This window comes from Triticum aestivum, chromosome 3A, assembly GCF_018294505.1.
Source record: "Triticum aestivum cultivar Chinese Spring chromosome 3A, IWGSC CS RefSeq v2.1, whole genome shotgun sequence".
Classification (NCBI taxonomy): Eukaryota; Viridiplantae; Streptophyta; class Magnoliopsida; order Poales; family Poaceae; genus Triticum; species Triticum aestivum.
Genome location: NC_057800.1, coordinates 272,174,476 through 272,182,548, shown reverse-complemented (window position 1 = coordinate 272,182,548; position 8,073 = coordinate 272,174,476).

Here is an 8,073-nt window from a genome sequence, read left to right as displayed (position 1 = left end):
CGCCATTCATCACTTGCGCAAAATACTGCTCAGGGCGGCGATGCTCCTTTCCCTTAGGCGGAGGACTAGTGGCCATGTCCATTTGATTGTTCTTCGGCCAATGCATCATGGTCTTTGCAACCGCCAGCCTTGCTCCCTCGAGGCATGTCGACCGCTTCATGGCGTCAATCCGAAGCGGCACCTCCTACAACCTCTACACAAGGCCGAAGTAGCTCCTCGGAATTGGCTTGGCCTCCATAGATTGACACATAGATCCTTCAGCGCCAGTTCAGACATCCAATGCAGTTCCATCAGCCGCTTCATCCGGTTGCTCACGAGGGGAGGATGCTCGGAGGCCGAAAACTATGACTAGAACAACCGCTACTCGGAGTCCTCCTCATGAGCAGCATAATGCTTCATGGCGGCTGCCACATTCTTTGGGAGATCGGCGAAGATGCGTGCGGAGTGCCAGACCACGTCAGCAAGGCAAATCTGTTGCCTCCGAACACACTCTGTAGTAAGTATTTCTTACCATTTGCAATTTGCCCGACTTGGCGGAGCTCTTCCCGGACACCTCACGCTTCGGTCCTGGCCTCCCGGAGCTCCGTCTCCGCCTTGGACAGCTGGGAGGATTGCTTCTGTTGCTCCTTCTCAAGGACGTCTAGCTTCTTGGTGGCATCCTAGAGCTCCACTTGCACTTCGGCTACTCGAGCCTTGTGCTGCTCACCAGCAAGCTTGGCCTTCTTGAGCTGGGCCACCGCCTCGTCAGCGGCCATTTTCTTTGCGTCCGCCTCAGCCTCGTCTTTCTTCAGGGCCTCTCTCAAGCCCTCAACCTCGGCGGCGGCAGCTGCAAGATCATCACGATAAAGATTAGCATACAGTCTAGATCATCAATATCCAGCATCAAGAAAATACACATCTTATCAAAGAGCTTACCTTGCGCCTCGTCAAGCCATTTGTTGACAAGGTCAATCTCTTTATCAGAAAGCTTGAGCTTCTGATCCATCTCCTCTAGTGCTGCAGCAATAGCAGCCGCGGCCTCGGAAGATGCCTACGTAAGAGAAAGAAGTGTCGACATTGTTAATCGGCCTAACAAATTAGATCCTCTGTAGGCTTCTCCAAAGTCCTTGCAGAGTCTCGGGTGCTGCTATGTACACGGCCTACCCAAACTAAATATTAAAACCGCTTTAGAAGGTAAGAGCATTACTTGACTTACCTCAAAGCCTGTTAGCAGGCCTTGGACAACGTCATTCCGTCCTGAATGAATGGACCAAACAACCTATATAACCACACCCATAAGAATGCCATGTTCTGCGACGATGATAGAGTTGCTCACCAACTTCGCCAGCGCATCTGGCCAGCCCGTCGCTGCCCGAATAGAGGCATTCGGCGAGGGCATCGGGCCCTCAGCACCTTCCTCACCGGAAGGAGGAATTGGCTCCCTCGAGGCCCTTGGGGGCTCGGGAGCTGGATGTTGTAGGGGTTCGGATGATCTGAATCCCCTCCCGCATCATCCAGGAGAGATGCATGCCCCTGGTCTTCAATGATCGAGGCGTTGGCCTCGGCCATGGTGGCATCAACCTTCTCCCCTTAGTTCAGAGTTGGAGGGGTCTTTTGCGACAACACCTCCCCAACCTCTTCGTGGATGGGAGGAGGTGCGGAACATGAGCCATTGTCCGCCAGTTTGGCAGGCGGGGCCATCCCCTCCAAGATCTCTTCGGCGGGGTGGCCATGCAGACGACTGCACCACCAAGGAAAAACAATCAATCTATGTTCTACTAGGGACTTCTACAGAATACGGCAATTGGAAAGGCCATGATATATACCTGGTTGCATGGGACTTGAGCCTAGGTCCCTTTTACAGGAGCTCCTCGGACGCTTTGGACTCCTCGTCTGAGCTGTCAGAAAGGACCAGCTTGGGACAGCACCGCCTCTTCGGGGCCAGAGAAGGTTGAACCTCCTTGATGTGACTAGACGTCACCCTATTTTTAGAGTGTGAGGAGGCGCTTTCCTCCTCGTCGTCATCCTGGTTCCCATCCTATACGGATGAGGAAGCAGCGTCCTTGGACCAGTTGCCCGGCCGAGCCCTGCGGCGGAGGCCCTCCCTAGCCCCCGGTACCTCCATCTTCTTGCCCTTCTTGGCGGGCGCCTTGTAAGGCACCAAGACCAACAGCTTCTCTAGTTGTTCGAACCGGGACCCCTCTGGCAGCGGCGTCGAGCCGCTGATCTTCTCGGCCTTGGTAAGCCAGCCCTGCAAAATCCACACAAAGAGGTTCGATCAAATTGTACGATACAAATATTGGAATTCATGTTAAAGCCAAGTGCCGCTCACCTTCCTCGGAGGGTTTGCAGCATGGAGGCCGATGTCCTCCCCCTCGGCTAGCCAATCCTTCTACAGTTTGAATACCAGACTCCACATTTTGTTGTGGGTCATGCCGAAGAGGTGTTACACAGTGACCGGATCCTTAGGATCATACCCCCACATCGGCTTGGCCCTCTCTTGACACGAGAGGAGTCGGCGAGGGATCATGATCTGAATGACGTTGACCAGCCTCGTGCCGGTCTCCATTACGCTAACAATGCGCTTCTTCAGTGCCTTCAAGTCATCAGCAGACCCCCAGTCCAAGATCTTGGTGCTCTAGGAGGCTAGCCTGGTATGGGGTCCAGATATGAATGCGGGAGCCGCCATCCAGCCAGCTCCCCTTGGCTTGGTGATATAAAACCATTCCTTTTGCCATATTTTGACGGTGTTGACAAAGTGGCCCATCGGCCACTGGACCCACGTCAGTTGGCTAGTCATGGCCCCGCCGCACTCTGCATGGTCGCCGCCAACTACCTTGGGCTTGACGTTGAACACCTTTAGCCACAGGCATAAGTGTGGCTGGACTCGGAGGAAGGCCTGACAGAAGATGATGAAGGAAGAGATGTGGAGAAGGGAGTTGGAGGCTAGATCATGAAAATCTAGCCCGTAGAAGAACATCAACCCCCTCACAAAGGGGTGCAGGGGATATCCAAGCCCCCTAAGGAAATGAGGGAGGAATACGACCCTTTCACCCAGCTGGGGCGTAGGGATGATCTGGCCCTCTTCGGGGGCCCGATGGGCAATGTTGGCCGACAATTAGCCGGCCTGCCTCAGCTTCACTATGTCACCCTCGGTGACGATGGAGGCCTCCCATTTCCGGTTGGCGCCAAATCCGACCATGGCTGAAGGAGACGGGGTGGGATTTTCCTAGGAAGCAGAGAAAAGGGGCGCTGGAGCTCTGAGTATCTACGTGAGCGGAAGGTGGAAGAAGGTGTGGGATGCTAACTGTTGTAGCCCCCCTTTATAGGCCGTTGACAAGCCATGGGTTCCTTTTTCCACGTCGTTGGCTTCTCCACTTCCTGATACGCTTGCAACACTATGTGCGGGGAGGGGAATCAAAATTATTTATCATATCCCCTGAAAGGCGGGGCATGATCCCCACCTTGATGAGACATGCCCGACGTGGCATCAGCTTCGAGCCGCGCTTCGAGAAACAGTAACCGCTCGGCTTTATGACCGGGTGCAACTCTTCGTTGAAAGAGGAAAAGTTGTCAAGCGAAGGCACTGTTTACACTTGAATGGTTTTTTATTCTTGCCTTCGTTGCTAAGGAAGACTATTGTTTCGGATTCCGGACACCCCTTGGCTCCGAACATGAACGGAAAAAATCAGAGATCTCACCTCGCAAGCCGAATACTGTTAGGAGAGAAGATGCCGGACACAAGAGTTGGCGTTGGAGGCAAGTTCGGAGTCTACTGAGGCAGTCATGGACTAAGGGGTCCTTGGGGCGTCGGCCCATCGTATATGGGCCGGACTGGTGAAGCCGTATAGCAATAGGAGATCTATGAAGCCGTGGTGTGCCCTCCAAGTCCAGGATAGACGAGATTTCTTTTTTCCTTATTGTAATCTATCTCCGGTAATCCTAACCCTATCAGTGTCTATATAAACCAAGGGGTGTAGTATTTAGGGGGAGAGCTATATTGGTCACCTCATCGCCTTAGGGTTTTGCTCATGTTGATCTCGAGGTAGATCTACTTTGTAAACCATACTATACATCTGATATAATCAAGAGGGACGTAGGGTATTACCTCTTCGAGAGGGCCCGAACCTGGGTAAACACCGTGTTCATCGTCCCTTCTTCCACATCGGTCTCAGATCCACAGTTTGGGACCCCTACCCCGAGGTCTGCCGGTTTTGACACCAAGAAGGAGGTTTGAATGTTTTTGCAATATAGGCCTCAAAGAGTTTGGGAATTGTGCAGAAAGTACAAATACTATGCACATGGCATTGGATCTCAGATCCAACGACCTAGATGCTCGTATCACCGTAGCAGCTAATTAAGCTGTGGGGAGCACCTAATATGAGCTACTAGGAGCCATTGGATCGAAGATCTAGCAGCTCACACGAGGCTTGAATGTTTTTTTTGCAAAAAACTCTTGGAGAGTTTGGTAATTGCGCATAATTACAAAGACTACTCCCATTGGATCTCAGATCCAACGACGTAAAATCTCGTATCACCATAGGATTTAAGTTGCGGGGAGCATGTGATATTCTATGCCGCTGTCATTTTTGTTCCTAAACTTGCAAAATACGTGTAACTTGTGTCGTAACTTGTCTAACCATGCAAATTGTTTGTGCAAAAAAACCATCCCACACTGAAATATCGGAACAACACACGGGAGGCCCACTTGTCATTGATCAAATTTGGACCACAAACTAACAAATCTGAAGGATGATATTCGGACGGGCAACCTAGAGTACAAAGCGTACATCGATAGCCAGAAACCGAAAGGGTTGTTGGCTTTGTCGCATAACTTGATTTTATACAGTATTATATTGAGTAGAGTAGAGGGAGTGGCTCACTAACATGTGCATGAACGTTGACTGACTTACTGGTGGGTCCCATGTCTGCCATCTCTCTCTCCTCTCCATCTAGTAGTACAACCTTTAGACGCACGGGCACACACGAAGAGTGGCGTGAGCTTGCCGTGGTGTTATTATACCTAAAAAATGCTTGGAAAATAGATGAATCGCCTAGAACAAGAGATGTGCACGCATATTTTCTTCCTTGCCGAGACGTGGGACGCCCTACCGCACATTTTATGGGTCCTCCTCGGTCGTAGCGCCGAAGCAAGTAAATGAGTCATCAAATCACAAAATCCCACCTTTTCCGTCGAGCACATGAGTGAAGCATGGTGGCTAGCTAGTTGGGCTAGTGCGACCGATTAGATAGGTCACCGCCACATTTGTTTTTTCACCCCTTTTTTCCTCTCCTTGCCGGTAAGTGAATTTAAATATCCACCACTGCGTCGCACTGGTCTTTGGGTGCGGCAGGCATGGCAAGATTTTTATTTTTTTATTGACGGGAGCAGGCGCGGTAGCAATTAGTCATGATGACTTCGCCTGTAAAATTCATTGCTCCCTGAAGTGAAAAGTCGTCGACTGGTGTTTTCCCATGGTGAAAACCAAAAGATTCACCCCGCTCCTCAGCTAGCTCCCTCCGCCTTCCTGTAGATTGCATTGCCTTTCAGCCGTTCGCCCCCTTTGCTTCCTCTCCCCATTGGCAGCGTACTAGATGACGGACTCTGAGGTGAGGCGCCTGACACAGGATCTCCATGCCAAGGATGCGGAGCTTAGGGCCAAGGATGTGGAGCTCCGTGAGCTCAAGGAGATGAGGAGCGCCATGCTCCTCCTTTATGCGTAGGAGTTCACGGAGCTTCAAAAGCGGCAGGCGTTCACCACAAAGAAGCTCGAGGCGCTGGCGACGTTGTTGCAGAAAGAGGGAGATACAATAGGCGGTCAGGCGAGCTGGCTAGAGCATGAGCGGGCCGATCGTTACAAGGACTAGGATCACCTCAACCACTTGCTGGATCATGTTGCCACGCACGTGTTCTGGCTACGCGATGCCAACCGTCGTACCAGATCGACCATGTCGGCCGTCGGGCTAAACCCGGTTCAACCAACCCATCCACTTCAACGAGTTGTGCCTTCCTAACCTAGTCTCCTTCTTCACCTATATCTCCGAGGAGCTGAGTCGTCTCTCCACAATGGTGGGTGATGTCTACTACACAACTTGTTCTTGTAGACTCGTGTTGGGCCTCCAAGCACAGAGTTTTGTAGGACAATAGAAATTTTCCTAAAGTGGATGACCTAAGGTTTATCAATCCATGGGAGCTATAGGATGAAGATGGTCTCTCTCAAACAACCTATGACCAAATAACAAAAAGTCTCTTGTGTCCCCAACACACCAAATACAATGGAAATTTGTATAGGTGCACTAGTTCGGCGAAGAGATGCTGATAGAAGTGTAGTAATAATAGTAGATATTGATTTTTGTAATAGGAACAATAAAAAACACCAAGGTAGCAATTGATAAAACGAAGCACAAACGGTATTGCAATGCTTAAAAATGAGACCTAGGGTCCGTACTTTCGCTAGTGCAATCCCTCAACAAAGTTAGTCTAATTGGATCATATAACCATCCCTCAAAGTGCGATGAAGAATCACTCTAAAGTTCCTATCTAGCAGAGACCATAAGAAGAAATTGTTTGTAGCTATTCTTTCCGATCGATCTATCAAAGTTCATACTAAAATAATACTATGTTATTCTTTCTAATCGATCTATCAAGAGTTCGTACTAAAATAACACTAATGCAAATTCAGATTCATCATACTCAATCCAACACAAAGAACCTCAAAGAGTGCCCCAAGATTTCTACCGGCAACAAAAGACGAGAACATGCATCATCCCCTATGCATAGATTGCCTCAATGTCATCTCAGGAATCTGCGAGTTGAGTGCCAAAACACATATCATGTGAAGCAATATGATACCCCATTGTCACCATGGGTATTCATAGCAAGACATACATCAAGTGTTCTCAAATCCATAAAAGTACTCAATCCGATAAGAACGAAATCTCAAAAGGGAAAACTCAATTCATCACAACAAGATAGAGAGGGGAAAACACCATATGATCCAACTATATTAACAAAACCCATGATACATCAAGATCGTGACATCTCAAGAACACGAGAGAGAGAGAGATTAAACACATGGCTACTGGTACAAACCCTCAGCCCCGAGGATGGACTACTCCCTCCTCATCATGGAGACCATAGGGATGATGAACATGGCCTCCGGTGATGATCTCCCCCTCTGGCAGGGTGCCGGAATGGGCTCCCGATTGGTTTTTTGTGGCTACATAGGCTTACGGCGGCTGAACTTCTGATCTAGAGTTACCCCGAGGGTTTTTGGAATATTTGGGAATTTATAGGGCGAAGAGGGGGTGCGGGAGGTCACCGAGGTGGGCAAAACCCACCTGGGCATGCCTGGGGGGTGGGTTGTGCCCCCCTCGGGGCACCCCCTAGGTGCTTTTCTGGCCCACTAGTGGTCTTCTGGTCCGTAAAAAAATCCTCAAAATGTTTCGTGGTCTTTGGATTCCGTTTGATATTGATTTCCTACAATGTAAAAAACAACAACTGACACTGGGCACTAGGTCAATAGGTTAGTCCCAAAAAATGATCTAAAGTTGCTATAAAATGTTTGTAAAACATCTAAGAATGGTAATATAACAGCATGGAACAATCAAAAATTATAGATATGTTGGAGACGTATCAGCATCCCCAAGCTTAATTCATGCTCGTCCTCGAGTAGGTAAATGATAAAAACAGAATGATGCCTAACATGTCATCTCATATTCTTTTATTTGTATCATGGACATTTGGACTTTTATATGGTTCAAAGCAATAGTCTAGTTTTGACATCAGAACTTAAATACTCAAGCATATCAACATGCAACCATGTCTTTCAAAATATCAACGATAAATTAAGTTATCCCTAGCCCATCATGCTCAATCATTGATCCATTCATGAAACACACTCGCATATTAGCTACACCCCATGCTCAAGTACGATCATAGTGCCCCCTAGTTGGTGCTTTTATAAGAGAAGATGGAGACTCAAATTAATTTTTTTGCATAATGTAAAAAAAGGCCCTTCACGGAGGGAAGTAGGGATTTGTAGAGGTGCCAGAACTCAAAGCGAAAATTGAGAGATAAAAACATTTTGAGAG